We start from the raw sequence: 16377 nt of genomic DNA, 5'->3' as shown, positions 1-16377 counted from the left end.
GACTCAAAGATGGATTGAAATGTGGGTAAAAAAGAAATCAAGGACGATTTCTAAATTGTAGAGCAGCATACAATATATACTGAGACAGATGATGTTATGTGTCTACTACATGTTATGATGTTACACACACACATATAACACAGGAAGTAATTCAGTCTGGCAATGGTCTTTTGCCACTTTTCCACTCATGTGATGGTAAGAAAGGGCACCTTGAACTATTTTGTTCTTCCTACTGTCCTTAAATGGGTGTTAGCAACAGGATGAGAAGGATAAAGACTGAATCTGTACCAACTAAGAAAGACACTGATTTTACTTGTGGCTTTCTCAGATAATCACTATAAGTAAAACAGAATCCAAGGGACAATAAACCCTTCTACTCTAATATAACTCAGCTTTGGGTAAATTCCTTAACCTCTCTGAGCCATAGTTTCTTCACAGGTAAATTACCATAACAATGAAGAATACCTCCTAAGTTTCCCAAGAGAAAAGTCATAAAGTATTTAGCACACTGCTTGGCACAGAAGACACACATAAGCTAATATTAATCATCATCATCATCATCATCATCTAGACACAGGGCTATTTGGTATAAACGACAGGCTTCTAAAACCTGTAACAAAATGCACCACTGCTCTTAATAAAGGTTGAACACAAATTATTGAACGATCTAGAGACAGTATCTTTATAAACACGCAGTACGCAGTGAGCTAATTTCATAATCAACTGGTTGGGGGAAAAACAAGGTCAGAAGAAAACAGTAATAGGCACCTTTCCAATTTCTCTGTGTTCTTGTTAAGGTATCTGTAAGACAATAGTGCTTTAAGAGTCTTTTCTCCTCATACAGAAAGAACACCAAAATGTGTCTATTATATACCCATTCTTTAAAATTGTAAATTAAGTCAGTTACCCTTTCTCTGTGAATTTAGCTCTCCTGTGCCTACAGGCTAGACAGTGAATTGTTCCTTGCCCTACTGATACAAACTTTGTAAAATGTTTACAACGAAAACCAAAACCCCATTTTGAAGTCCTATGAAACAAAAAACTTAACTAACAGTAATGATTTCACACAATCTAAAAGTTTCCATGAATCCTCTTCTTTTCAATGATGTAACGATTACATGCTAGGAGACTTGTGATAAAAGAAAAGTTACCCGACCAGTTTTTCCAAGAAAGGGGACTTACGACTCTTTATCAATACATACCCTAAAACTAAGCAGTAAATTTAAGCATATTATTGTATTTCAGCTCAAATACAGCTAAAATTGCATTGCTGAAGGTTGCAAAGCATTTTTTATGAAGATGTTAAACTAAGTCAATGTTAATTTCAAAAGAAAAAAAAGGTAACAGAACCATATCTGTTTTGCATAAATATAATACCATCACAAGCCCATTTCAATTTGAAAGCGTCAAATGCAACCAAGAAGGACTCCATTACAAAGTCAGTGCAGGAACGCACGTTCATAATATAGATTAATCAAATAATAGTAAGCCATTATATAGTGGACATGATTATTCCTCAGAATTGGAGTAAGAGCAAACTTAGTTATTCTAGCACTGTTACCATAGGTACTTTAGGAGAAAAAAGTAAGTAGTGATTCATGTTTTAGTTCAAGTAACCTGTAACCTGAAATTCTCTCTACTAATATGATTTGTTAGAGTATATGAAAGGAAAATACGTCTTGGGACCCCAAAATCACTAAGCCAAAGGGAAAAGTCAAGCTGGGAACGGCATCAGGCAAACCTGCCTCCCATTTTATTCCTTAATAAAATAGCTACAAAGATTAAAAAGCTACATTTGTCCAAAGTTCCTTGTGGGCCTCAAGATTTTCACCCTAAAACAGTTCTGTTGGATTTCAATCTTGCAGTGTAAATTGATACTTATTTTCCACGGTGCAGGACAAAGGACAGAACTCAAAGTTTTTCCTCTGCTTACCTGAGACAAATGCACATCTGATAGATGCCTATGCCCTATTATTTACATAAAAATGTAGATTCAATGAATCAGACTAAGGCATAAGTGGCTATTCCTCTACTTCCCTCTCACATGCAAATTGTGTATTCAGTGAAAGGCTGATCAAAGACCCAAAAGAAAGCAACCTTTCATCTCATCTACCTGTCCTAGAAGCCCCCGCCCCCTTTTCCGTTCCACTTCAAGTTGTCCCGCCTTTCCAGACTGAACCAATGAATGTACATCTTACACATACTGACGGATGTCTCATGTCTCCCTAAAATGTATAAAACCAAGCTGTGCCCCAACCACCTTGGACATACGTCGTCAGGTCCTTCTGAGGCTGTGTCACAGATGTGTCCTTAACCTTGGCAAAATAAACCTTCTAAATTGAGACCTGTCTCAGATACAGCTACCCAAATTCCAAGATGGATCAAATTCATGAGTGAATTTTATGAGCAAAGCTTGAAGATTAAAGAATTTAAATATCTTGTAAAAGGCATTTCATTCATTTAAGATTGTCACAGAACAATCTTGAAATACATCAAAGTAAGAAAAATGTATAAAGTAATCCATAAATAGGAGATACAGTTTTGCTCATTAGTGGTACGAAACAAGTATATAGCCATCTAATAAACTTCCTTGTTCAAAGTACTTCTCAACATAGATTCCAATCAATGTCTTTATACTGTAATAGAAAATCTTACAATAATTTTGGTAAAAGTGTTACCTTACTACTTCTGAAGTAGTAAGTACTTTTTAAGTACTCTGTCTTCCCTATATGTTGCTATGGGTTGCAAAGTACCAATGCCATATACTTTAGGTATGAAATAAGAAAGGGAACTCTGGTCTTTTCTGGGTAAAATCACGCAGAGCTTAAATCTATCATTCTTCATATCCAAATGTTTTCTCTTTTGCTTTCTGTTATACAGATAGGAACTAGGGCTCAGAGAGATCAACAGGTTGGCCCAAGGTCGCATTTCTAATTGGTTGTGAAGCCAGGAAACAAATCTGATTTCAAAACTCTGTGCTCTTTTCCTTTATTGAAACAGTCTCACTCTGTCACCCACGCTGGAGTACAGAGGCACAATCTCAGCTCACTGCTACTTCTGCCTCCCAGAGTCAAGCGATTCTCCTGCCTCAGCCTTCTGAGTAGCTGGGATTACAGGCGGGTGCCTAGCTAATTTTTGTATTTTTAGTAGAGATGGAGGTTTCACCATGTTGGCCAGGCTGGTCTAGAACTACTGACTTCAAGTCATCTGCCCGCCTCGGCCTTCCAATGTGCTGGGATCATAGGCGTGAGCCACTATGCCCGGTCAACTCTGTGCTCTTTTCATTCTATCACTATTCAACCTTTGTACACATAAATCTCTATCATGCATGCACATCGAACTGAAAATAGAATATAATCAAAATGATTTCCACTGTTTCTTTAGAAGACTGTGTTCTTATAATCCACTTTAAATGAGTCCATTCAGAGCACACAGTTCTCACTGGAACTTATATACTACTTAAATTGAGGCACAACTATAAAATTGGTCTCTGCTTGGCCACAAAACAATAGCTTTGTTCTTGTTTATACTTCTCTATCGTAGAGTAAATATTAACATAACATTGAAACTAACTTTACAGACCTTTAGCAAAAACATCTTGTAGTTCTGGTTAATCACACCTGTTTTTTTTCCATCAGAAAAGTTCCTTGGCTAGCTATCTTTTTCCTTCTAACCCAAAGATGAAGAGGTTCTCAATACACAACAATACCTTGTAGAACTTTGGGTAAGCAGTCTCAAAGATGGCTCTCGGTTATTTCTGCCTCCTGATGGACACGCCCTTGGGTTATTCTGTTCCTTGAGTATGGGCTAGATTTACTAACTAGCTTCCAACAAATAGAATATAGCAGAAGTGAAGGGATTTCGCTTCCAAAATTAGGTTATAAAAAGGCTGTGGCTTCCATCTGAGGTTGTTTTTTATTCCTTGCCCTCTTAGATACCTCTTCCTGGGGAAAACAAGCCATCACGTTGTAAGCAACTCTATGAGAGGTCCGTGTGGCAAGGAACTGATGTCTGAGGTCGACAGGACCTGAGGCCTGCCAAGAGCCATACAGGTGACTTTAGAACTAGATTTTACCTCAGTCAAACCTTGCGATCATTGCAGCCCTGTCCAACACCTTGACAGCCTAGTGAGACACCCTGAGCCAGAGCACCCAGCTAAGCTGTGCTCAGATTCCTGACTCATCTGTTGTAAGCTGGCTGTTTAAGCTGCTAAATTTCAGAGTAATTTGTTATGAAGCAATAGATAACTCATACAAGTTTTTAAGTACATATGTTAAATATATATAAATTTATTGAGAAATTCCTGAGTCCCTTCTAAAACTTACACCATAATTTACTGAAACATAACCAAAAATGATGCCAATGCCGCTGATCAGGTTTTTAACAATGATATCAACCAGTATTACAATTAATCATTCCATACTATTATGGTTAGATGCTTTCCCCACTAGTTTATGAACTTCTAGAGGGCAGGGAACGTATGCGTCTTTGTAGCCAACAGTACCTGAAACACAGCAGGTGCTCGGTAAATGTTCACAATATGAACTGAGTCCCACATACGGCACACTCACTCAGCCTCTGTGCCTCCACCTGTGCTTTCTTCTCGCACCTATCTCAAAACTAATGCTTTTACAAAACAGTGCACAACCATCGTCCCCATCACATAACCTTCTCCAACTACTCCAGCCCACCAAGTTCAATCTCTAAGCCCTCCACATACTTGGTTTGTTTCATCTTTCCCAGCCACACTCTCCAGTACCACACATTTTACATTTCTGTATCCCCTCCCACTAAACTTAAAGGATGGCATAATCAATGAATATTCAAAAACTGGTAACAAATTAACATGTTCATTCTGGCAGGCAGAAGTGGATAAAGGAACAGAGCAATGGAAAAGTAGCAAAAGAAGAGTCAATCCTTTAGAGAAAAGAATTACTCTCAATTCCCATTTGTCTTTTCCTCTTCACCGCCAAATCTCTGCAGCCACAAACTGAAAGAGAGCTCCGCAGAAACACGGTATCCTGATTACAAGATTTCCCTCACAAAGTACACTACTTTAAGTGTTCTTTTCAAACTCACTTGAAATTCAAACTTGAGAAGGTGCAAATGCCTACCTACTCAGAATTCTAAAACAATTGCAGTTGACAGAAAATAATAGCTTTCCATTACACAGGGACATGGTAACTTAACACCATCTGGGCTTCTAAGTATTGCACAGAATTTTTCACAAATAGAGCTAACTAAAGTCTTTGCTAAAATCTCACAATGTTAGAGTTACCAGACTGTTAGGTTAAGAAGATAAAACTAAGTCTTGCAACATTAGTCCTATCTTACAAATTCAGTCCTAAAATTTAAGAATTTAGTTATCAGTATTGACTCTTAAAAACTAGACATATTACAATTATTTAAAACTGTAATATCACTTTCAACTATGATTTTGTTATAAAGGAGGCTGTAGCTTTGAATTCCATTAGAAATATCTCTGCACCTGAAAATTGTTCAGATGCGCACATCAGTACAGAAACATTAAGTCCAACCTCTCAGAAAATCTACTCTTTACGAATTTAAAATCTAAATTATTTCTTCTGAGTGGTATAATTTCATAGATATTTTCCATAGAAAAACACTCTTCCTCAAAAATCTAAATATACATGAATGGTACGAACTCAAAAATTGATATTAATAATGTGCCTTCCTGATGTTTTGTGGTCAATAGAGGATTTATAGTTGCAAAGTACAGTGCAAACAATGCAAGCCTCAGAGGCCTGGGTCAACAGACTGGGTCATATCTTGACGAAAACATTTATTTCCAAGACTTTCTCTCCAAGATGGTTTCCTCACCTGTAAAACGGGGTGATGATAATCTGCTTGTTAAGGTTGTGGGTATTTAATGGAGTAAGAGGTGGAAAACTAAGTACACTGTAACTAGGACACAGGATACTGGTTTAATAACACAAGTGCCAGGAGCTATTCTAAATGCTTTACGTATATAATTAAGTCAATCCTCACAACAACTTTGTTATTTTTTCCCTTTTACAGATAAGGAAATTGTGGCAGAGAGGTTAATTTGCCCAAGATCACAGAGCTAGCAAGTGGCAGAGGCAGGATTCCAACTCCCAACCCCACACTGGACTGCAGAGCCCATTCTCTTAACCATCACACATTGTTGCTTCAGTGGGTGAGGGGCTCAAGAAGCAGCATCTCCTACCACCACTCCTTTAAGAACCAGTAAAGACAGAACTCAATCTACCTCCCAATTGGGCTCAGACTGCATAAAATAGTGTGAACACACAAATTATGGTACAATAATTCATGTGTATCTCTGGGTTGAGGGATATAATCTCAATGAAGCTCCTGGCCAAAATCTGCCATTAGACAGCTATCCTCAGCTTAGAAAGCAGGGAGCTACATGCTGTTCTTTAAATTCCTTATATATCTTTGAACTGATCATTGCTGTAGTATGAGAAACAGTACAGTAAAAGAGTTAAAATCCGAAGTCAGACCATCTGGTTCCAAACCCCGGCTTCTACACTTACAGACTAAGTGGTCCTGAACATAAATCTTCTCTGGGCCTCACTTTCCTCATCTGCAAAAGGAGAGTAAAAGCAGTTTACCTCAAAAAATTATGTGGTTACATAGTAAATTTATTTATCAAATTTCTTTCATAATTTTATTAAATAGGCTTATGCATGTAGAGGGCTTAAAAAAAAGGTCGTGAGTACACAGTAAGTGCTCAATAAATGCTAGCTATTATTAGCTATTTTACTCTTGGAAAGGCTTCCATATTTTGTTAAGTAATGTAAAAAAGTTACAAAACCATATCTAACATGAGCTTATTTAGTCCTTAGAAAAAAACAAAACAAGTGTCAGTAGATATGTACAGGTATAAATTCTGCTCTATAAACACTGAAGTTTTTACAAGGACAGAAAAAATTGCAAGGAAAAACCAACTTAAAAAATAGGGAAAAGGCAAGGGCAGGACTTTCATTCCTTTCTTTACGTACTTTCATGCACAAAAATGTAACTTTACTGTCTGTCTTCCAAATTTTCTATAAATGAATGTGTTTTTCATACAAAGAAAAAAATCTATGTTTTTAAAAGGCAATTATGATGATGATAAGCAGAGGAAAACGGGGATAAACGGCACCATTCTCAAACGCCAAAACTAATGGTAGAATGGCATGAGTGATAAAAAATTCATAAAATAAAACGGCAAACAGCCCTGTTAGGCAAAAACTGGTTAGAAAATTATACAAATGTCCTAGAGTTTTTTAAGATAATCAATTATGTAAGGGAAATAGCTCTTTACCAGAGATCAGTAGTTTGTTGTTTTAGAGGGCAATTCTAACAATTAACAAATATTTGAAATGTGTAAATCTTCCCACTAATCAATTATACTTCTAGGCATATAAGAGAGCAGGCATAATATATATTGAGGACATTGTTGAATTGCAGTATTATTTGAAATGGCAAAAACTAGAGACAATCTTAATAGCCATCATGGACAAACCGTTAAAAACCAACACATATGGTACAGCCAGTCTATTCTGGGATTATTAAAGATTAAAGCAAATCTGCATGTATAGCACAAAAAAAGAAGTTACAGGTTAATTAGAACAGTATGATCACCATTTTTTGTTAAATCAAACTACCTATATATTCAGGGGAAAGTTCTGGAAAAGTTACAAACTGTTACAAATGACATTCCTGGGGATGGAATGATTGGGTATAGGGAGGGGTGGAAGGCCAGGGCTTTCACCTCTTCCACAGCATATCTTTATACAGCTTGAATGTTTCAGGAGCATGTATTATTCTGTAAAATTTTTAGCAGCAGAGAATTCAAGCACAATTAAATGAGATAATGTGTGAAAGCACTCTTAGCTCAATCCCTGCCCTTGAGTGGAAATCTCAACTAAGACAAATCTCACCAATCAAGTACACTTCTAGCACCTGTTCTACATATGCACACATACTCATGAGCAAGGGTAATGCAGTCTTTACTTCAGTGGGAATGTCTGTGGGAACCCGGCCCATCGGGAAGACAGGAAACAGAAATGCAGAGGCCAGACTTTCCCCCAACTATCGTCAAGGGCAAAGCCCTTGGAGTACTGGCAGACCTGGCAAACGTGGACTCTACCCCTGGCTTAATGAACAATCCAACCTTGGTAGGAGGACAGAGGGAAATTTTAACTATTAACACTCTCTTTAAAAACAAATGCTCTTAATCTTTCAACCTTCGATGAATGTAACTAAGAAGGTGCATTTCCGCTTCAAGAGAACAGCTCACAAAGTTAAACACAGTAGGGACTTAATCTATGTATACCATCTGATATTCCATTACACACTGACTTTTTATTGCTAATGTTTTCATCTGTTTTGGAGTTGGCTGCCAATTAAACTGTTCGTTTTCCAGGGTGCTGTCACTTCAGGGAAGCTGCACAGGCTACTGAGAGAGCACTGGACTGAGCAGCATCAGAGGGCACGGTTCTCAGCAACATTTCTATTATGTACTGAGCAACCTTGAACCGGTCATCATTTCTTTGAGTTTCAGTTTCCACATCTGTAAAATTATGAAGTCAAACTAGATGACCTTTAAAGAATTTCCAGTTCTATTATCTTTTGATTTTTACATTTCTCATGGGACCCAATATGGAATTGAGTACAGCTCTGTATATTAAAATTATTTTTTCTTCACTTTTTTTTTTTTTTTTTTTTTTTGAGACAGAGTCTCGCTCTGTCACCCAGGCTGGAGTGCGGTGGTGTGATCTGGCTCACTGCAACCTCTGCCTCCTGGGTTCAAGCTATTCTCCTGCCTCGACCTCCCGAGTAGCTGGGACTACAGGCACATGCCACCGTACCTGCTAATTTTTGTATTTTTAGTACAGACGGGATTTCACCATGTTGGCCAGACTGGTCTTAAATTCCTGACCTCATGATCCGCCCACCTCAGCCTCCAAAGTGCTAGGATTAGGCGTGAGCCATCACTTCCTGCCTTTTCTTCACATTTTTATAACAATGTGCACACATTGTCTTTACAACCCAATGTTTAGCAAATGAGATTCTACCTAATTTTAATAACAATAATTTATTAAGCATGCGGCACTTACTTGGAACACTTTTAAGCATTTTATGTGTACGAACTTATTCAATCTTACAATGATCCAAATACTTTCCCCCATTACAGATAAGGAAACTGAAGCCTGGAGTTTTCTTGACCTAGGACACAGAGTTAGAACATGACAAAGCCAAAATTCAAACCCTGGTAGTCTAGCACATTTCACATTACACCCTACTATCTTTCGTACAGGAGAGGGGGAGAGTATACAATATTCAAGCTGCTTTTTCTTAAGTTCTGGGATACATGTGCAGAATGTGCAGGTTTGTTATATAGGTACACATGTGCCATGGTGGTTTGCTGCATCTATCAACCCGTCATCTAGGTTTTAAGCCCCGAATGCATTAGGTATTTGTCCTAATGCTCTTCCTCCCCTCAAGCTGCTTTTTCAAACTGAACAAGTATTCTCTTCTTGACCACCTCACCTGAAACTAAGTTACAATCAAATAATTATGCCAACTGAATAACTAGAATGGGAACTATACAAAAGCAGATAAAATATTAAATTCTGTACGTAACAATTCAAAAAAATTTTTGAAAAATCTAGCAAATATATTGCCAGGCTTTCCCTGCACTGCCATCCCTTCTCTTTGTGCTTCTAGAACACTTAATATGAACTCTACTACAGCACAGATCTAACAGGAATACAATTTCTCTCCCACCACCTCAACTGAGTTCTTGGTTGGCAAGCTTGTCAGCATATTCTTTGTACTCCATTTCGGTACTAGGCATCATCACTCATTCAAGGTTGGAGCCCAGTCGAGATTGCCGAACAAATGTCCAAGTCCAAGGACGTATTAGTGTAAGGTGTGCTGCTGTCTTAGTATGATAGACAAGTCAACACTTTGGCCATGCTGCAATTTAGAAGGGCTTACAATCTAATCTCGATTGGTAACAGCTCAGAGAAGGAGCAAGGTGATTCAGGGTATGAATCAAGAGCATGGCAATTTAGAAACTGTGTATCAGTTTCAAATTCTTCCAATGTACACACAGCAATAGCAGCAATCATATTCTTAGAAGAAGATTATTAAGAAAAAAGAAAAAAAGAGTCACTTTTTAGAAGTCTATCAACTTTTAAGGTTAAAGGTCAGCTAAGAAGTCCAAATCAAATTTTTAAATTACTATTTATTGGTATTTCACTCCTCAAATAATGAAATAGTAATAACATCTACTAAAGGCATTGGAAATAACAAAGAAACCAAACATAATTAATAAATCTACCCATCATTTTTTTCAATGATTTAGCCCAAATTCAATCATTGGTTATAGTTCTCAATGTATGACCCTGGGACCAGCAGCATCAACATCACCTGGGAACTTGTTAAAAATGCAAATTATCAAGTTCTGCTCCAGACCTACAGTTCAGAAGCTTTAGTGGAAGGACCGAAAAATCAGTGTTTTAGCAGAACCTCCACGTAATTCTGACACGAAGTTTGAGAATCACTGCTGTGTTCTATAGAATGTTGTTCAATATAAATTAGCATTCTATTTATATGCACTTTCAATTAGAGAAAATCAAAAAGGAATTCTTATCTATGGGTCCCACAAAATGGGTTCCAAGAATGATATAAAAGTATTCTAAAGCAGTAAATGGATAAGCAGCTTATTAAACCTTGGAAGATGGGGGAAACTCTGAAAAACAAATAGTTCATCAGCTGAACATTCATTTATCCTATTAACATACTCTACAACCCAGCAAGTCCACTCCTAGTGAAACCCAAGAGAAACTCTTGCCTATGTGTGCCAGGAGGTGTGCACATAAACAGCAGCATTCTTCACAATAGCGAGCAGCACAAGAGTATCACCCTGGAAACAACCCATATACCACCAACAGGAGAATGGATAAATTATGCCATATTCACAAAATGGAATATTATGCAGTAATCAGAAAACTTCAGTGACACATAATAAAAATGTTCAGAAGATAGGGCATGTAACATATACAGTTTTAAATTATGTGATGCAATAAAACTATAATTTAAAAGACACCAAGGGAATGATGGCTATAGGATTCAGTAAATAGTTGCCTCAGGTGAGGGAAAGAGGAAAAAGAAATGGAGGGGCCCATAGGGTTATGCAGAGGGTTAGGTGGTGTTTATTGTATTATTAAAACTATAAATGCACCAGTTAAACAAATGTGTCATGAGCCAAGGAATATAAACTAATTCTTTACACCTGAAGTCCTTTAAAATGCTTTAAATACATATATATAATGTTCCTCAAATATTTCAAACAATTCTAAATTCTACCCAGTTTGACTGTGGAGGCACCAAGAGCCCTGGGTCCTTGGCCTTACTGTCAACTCAGGGGTTAAAATGTTTTGGGCCCCAAAACCCAAAGCCAATGACCCTCTTCCTTTAAAAGTACAAGAACAGGCAATTTGGGCTCGAGTTTCAGAGGATCTATGAAGCCATCCATTTGCAAAGGATCCACGGATGGCAAGTTAGTAACTCCTGTACTAGCTAATTATGTGAAACTGGTAGGAGAGAAGCTAATGATGAATTCAAGAGCACCTAATGCATGCCAGATGGGGCTCCATCAGTTGTACCACTTAACCCTCACACTAGCCCAAGGAAGAAGTAAAGATAGCACTGGTTTATTGATGGAAGAAACTGAGGCAACAGATTAGGTAACTTACAGTTACAAACCTGGAAGACAGAAATAAAATCCAGCTTTTCAACCTGGAAATACTAAAAACTAGCTATTTATGATTCCAAAGCCTCACAGGCCTGGTTTCCTCCTGACACTCAACAAATATGCTGAGCAAATGATATCAATTCTCTGAGCCTATCGCCTCATTACAAAACAACATGGCTAATGATGGGTTGTACTTACAGATTATTTCTATGATGATGGCTTGCTTTTATAGTCTAGATCCTATGCAGGGAGATATTCCTAAAATTTGGCTATAGAATAGAGAATCAAATCGAAGGAGACACCTTTCAGACAGGAAACCACAACCAGACTACAATTAACAGGCAAATGAAAAGTATATGCAGTGGCTGGAACCCATCTTGAATTTTAAGTACCTACTGGACACTATTTAGGCTCTCTATACGATTTTAAAATCGTATTTAGTCCTACAATTCTTTTAGAACAATATTTCTCTACAAAACTCCTCCAAACTTAATGCTTGCAAAATAAGTTATATTTTTTAGCACTGTGGCACAAAAATATATTCAGTGCTCACTGTATGCCAAGAACTATACATACTTTAAATACTTTTTTGCTTTTTATCTTTTTTTTTTTTTTTACAAAAAGCATACAATACTTTTATAATCTGAAAAAAATATTTGAGACAGATATTATAGTAAACTGGGCAATTAATGGTCAGGAACCAGATGGCTGACTCAGTCAGTGACTGAGGATAGCGAAGAACAGGTAAGAAATAACTCAGAAGTTGGACTGACAGGACATGGTGACAAGTATACAAAAGGGAGGCATTTACTCTCCCATGTAAAAAACCTGTCTTTGGCTCCTGACAGATAATTGTGTCATTTAGATAAAGGGAACAGAGGAGTAAGGTTAGTAAAACTGGGTTTGGGCAAATGTGTGGAGATAATGAGCTTTGTGCAGCTTACTGGGTTTGGAGATGCCCTCATGAGACATTCACACGGGGCTAAACTCTAGGCCTAGAACTCACAAGACATCAGAGCACGTTTAGATAGATGAAATTCATAAAGAAAAAAGGGGCAGAAGAACGAACTCCGAAGAACATCAACATGAGCAAGTGAAGGAGACCTGGACGCAAGAGATACAAAGAGATGGGGAAACGGACTTCAGGTAAGCCAAGGGAGAAGAGATTTAAAGAGGAAGGGTGATACACAGCAGCAAATGCCATAGAACGGGCAGGTTTTGAATTTAAAAAATGTGTTGGATTTGGTGATTAGTGACTTAATGACAAAGCTGAGGGCTAAAAATGAAAATCAGACTTCAGAAAGATGATCACCAAATAAAAGGAAAATCACTTGTTCAAGAATCTGAGTTTAAAAGAATGTTAGTTTCTCTGAATGTACAGGCTTTATTAGATGCTCATGGATAGATTTAACATGACAAAAAAAATCCTGCCTTTAAAGTCAGTTCTTATTCAATTACAGCATTTTTATATCAAGTAGAAATATTAAGTGCTCAATAAGTATGAGCTATTTGTCCAGGCATTGTTCTGGATACTAACCTATTTTTCTAATCACACCCCTCCGAAGTAGGTATTGTTATCATCCTTCACAAATGCGACAACCAGGGCACAAGATCACATAGCTAGTAGTATGGTAGATCAAATGTGACTCAAGAGAATATGAGAAAAGGGTATGTGTGAAGCAAGAGTTAAAAGACGAGAACTGTAGTTACGATTGCTCTGAATGTTTAACTGCTTGTAGTTTAATTTCTATTTAAAAACTTATTTTTCCTAATCTGAAAGACTATTTCTTCTCTCATCTCAGAATCCTACATTGCTAGAATCTGACATTTTTATGTCTGACACCCAGATTCTGTACTGCATAATTGTGTTATTTCTCCTACTGAATGCAGGTTGCTTGAAAATGGGGAAGTATCTTATTTAATTTGTATCCCTATTCTTCCAGTCTTAAAAGTAGAAGATACTCAAGAAAGGTCTGTTGTATAATTATTTCTGCTTTTCTACAGTTTCTGAGGGTTTCAGCAAAATATACCTCAAGTCTAATTGCTGTGTGAGACTCCTGTCTTTCAGATATTATTTGGATTATGCTCAATACATTTTGGATCACTCAAAATGCTGGTTTTGGTGGAAATATCCTTCTAAAGTAAAAATCAAATATAATTCCCCTTCATAAAACCCTCTGAAGGTTCCCTGTAACCTACTGGTCAATGTTCACAGCACTGTTCTACAGCCTTATTAATATGGCAACCCCACCCTGGTCCAACTCTACCAAGCCACCTGTAACTCCTCAACTGTACACTGCCGCAGAATGCACCAGCTGCTTGATGAACTCCACTTCCTCTGCCAGACACAGCTGAAATTCTCATTCTTTTCGAAAGCCTTCCTACATTTGCTTTTTGTGAGGTTTTTTTGCTCTCTCCTTCACTATGTTGATAATTTCCAGAATACAAATTCCTCAAGGCAACACTCATCTTTTTAACCTCAGGTCAGGCAAGTAGCCACTTACTAAGCGTTTAATGAATATTTATTGAAAGAATTATTAAAGCGTAATTTAGTAAATCTGTTGGTTCTACATATAACATTGGCCCACAATCAAAAGGCACGATTCTAGGATGTTTTTCATTACTAATAATGAATGGTGCGTTTCTCTATTCTATCTCATCCCATAAACTCATGAATTCAAGATAACTTGTACCTTCACTACTAGCTAACCATATCGCCATTACCAACGCCACAAAACAAACCCACACTGTATTAAAACCTCTTTGTGTCATGAGCAAATGGGGAAACCAATAAGGCATGTTCACAGCTATTGTAAAAGACATGGAAAAAAACCTTAAAAATCTTTGAAATCGATCCAACTTAAGCATGTGAAATGAATTAAAATCACACAATTTTGGGGCGGTGTCTTCTCATGCACCTAATTTCTCCAGGTGCATATTACACAGAAGGCACTCAAACGCCTACTTTATGAAACCGGTGTCACGGCCTGCTTTGGCCAAAGAGCAGACTGTCAAGTACTAGGAGATCCCAAGTATATAATCGGACATTGTGCCAGACTTGAGGTCTTTAGCAAACAATTTCAGCATAACATTTAGTTTTCTCATATATCTGCCTCATTATGTTTAGAACATAATGTGCTTTAACAAGTCTTGTCACAAGGCACAATGTGTTATGAGGAGATCTCCACATTTCATCCTAGAATAACTAAGTCTTCACAGTTATCTTCAAGCTGTCTCACCCACGTTACGTAATCCATGAGCTTTATTATCTTCCCTGTACAGCTGGCGAACGAGAAGGGAAGGAAAGGTACAAAATGACTTGGTCTAAGAGGCTCAGCCAGTCACTAAAAGAGCTTTCATTTTAACTATCAGTTCCTAACCCTCTTCTCAAAGAACCGTTTTGTTTGAGAGACTTTCATTGACAGCAGGCAAAACAGTGTTAAATTAGCTATTAGCTTTCCTTACTTGTTTAGTGTGAATGAATAACCTAAGCTTCCTAGGCCTGTAGGTTGATAGTTTTAGGAAAAGAGATTTGATGGATCAAGTTTTGCCGACTGGATCCAAATTCATAAATCTACCTCTAACCTCTAAATTTCAAGATGCCTTGACGCAAACTTTAAAGGCATTTTTCTCTCCAAATTTCTAATTCTTTACAAATTTTATTCAGTCTCCTAAATGAGTGAACTCATACCAACCTTTCTAGTTCAGGATCAAACTGTAGGAGTACCAGAATTTTCTTCTACCCCACAGTAAGCCAAACCCCCAGGAACCATGAAAGGCTCCATGACATCCATCACCCACAGCCAACTCTACACCTTGACTCTCATCTGAATTGTTAGGGAGCCCAGGAAGTTCAAGAAGCCTCCACTCTTACACTTCTAAATCACCCTCTTTTCTAATCATCAACCTATTACAGCGTCCAGAAAAGAGAAATCTCAATTCTCTCAGATTCAAGAACTTTATCAGCGTTGCTAGAAATGGCAGTTTGGCATTTACAACGATAGGTTCTGAAACTGGGAAATAATCTAAAGATTCCCTTATTATACGTGCAGACAGCAAATTATTTAGTACATTCTATGTCCTGGGCCCAAGCGATTTGCCTAACTGGGCAATTAACATACAACATAGGCTCAAAAAATGTGCAGGGAGCTCACAATTCAGTTTACTGTCGTTAACTACAAAATTCTGAACCAAAGTATTTTCATGATAAAATTCTAAACCAAAGTATTTTCACACATGCCTGCCTCTTGGATGATGTAAATTCTTCCCCTCGACTTTTTACTGGACCACTATCGGGGCTCTCCTCCACTGCAGCGGCCACCGGCCACCCAACAACTGGTTTTGAAGACTGCCTCTTGCGGCTGCACTAGCAAATCGCCAAACCCCGCATGCTCCACGGCCGCTGCTGAGACTCTGCAGCCCCAAATCGGCCATCCCCTCCTCCCCGACGTCTCCGCGCTGCTCGTCCCCCGACGCCGGGCGCCACCCTCGCTCCATCCCAGGCAGGATTTGGGGCTCCCCGGGTCAGAGCACTTCGCGGGCGCAGCTCCGCGAACGCCAGCGAGAGCGGTCCCGGGTCCAGCACCTACCTCCCACTACCTCCTCCAGGCGCGGCCCGGGTCGAC

The 16377-nt window shown here is 38.2% G+C and overlaps 1 protein-coding gene across 2 annotated transcripts in view; it reads right to left on the bottom strand.

Moving 5' to 3' along the window:
* The window catches only part of SSX2IP (synovial sarcoma, X breakpoint 2 interacting protein), a 47273-nt gene extending 30896 nt beyond the window's left edge, over positions 1–16377 (bottom strand). Inside the window, exons 1-2 of one of the 2 annotated variants that reach the window (XM_011982132.1) lie at positions 16342–16377; positions 6537–6586 (exon numbers count right to left, since the gene is read on the bottom strand). The gene's annotated coding sequence lies outside the window, so the exon portion shown is untranslated. The remainder of the gene's footprint in view (positions 1–6536; positions 6587–16341) is intronic. The other variant, XM_011982133.1, reaches the window with a different exon arrangement.

This window comes from Mandrillus leucophaeus, unplaced genomic scaffold (assembly GCF_000951045.1).
Source record: "Mandrillus leucophaeus isolate KB7577 unplaced genomic scaffold, Mleu.le_1.0 Scaffold235, whole genome shotgun sequence".
NCBI lineage: Eukaryota > Metazoa > Chordata > Mammalia > Primates > Cercopithecidae > Mandrillus > Mandrillus leucophaeus.
This window is presented reverse-complemented; position numbering and strand designations above follow the sequence as displayed.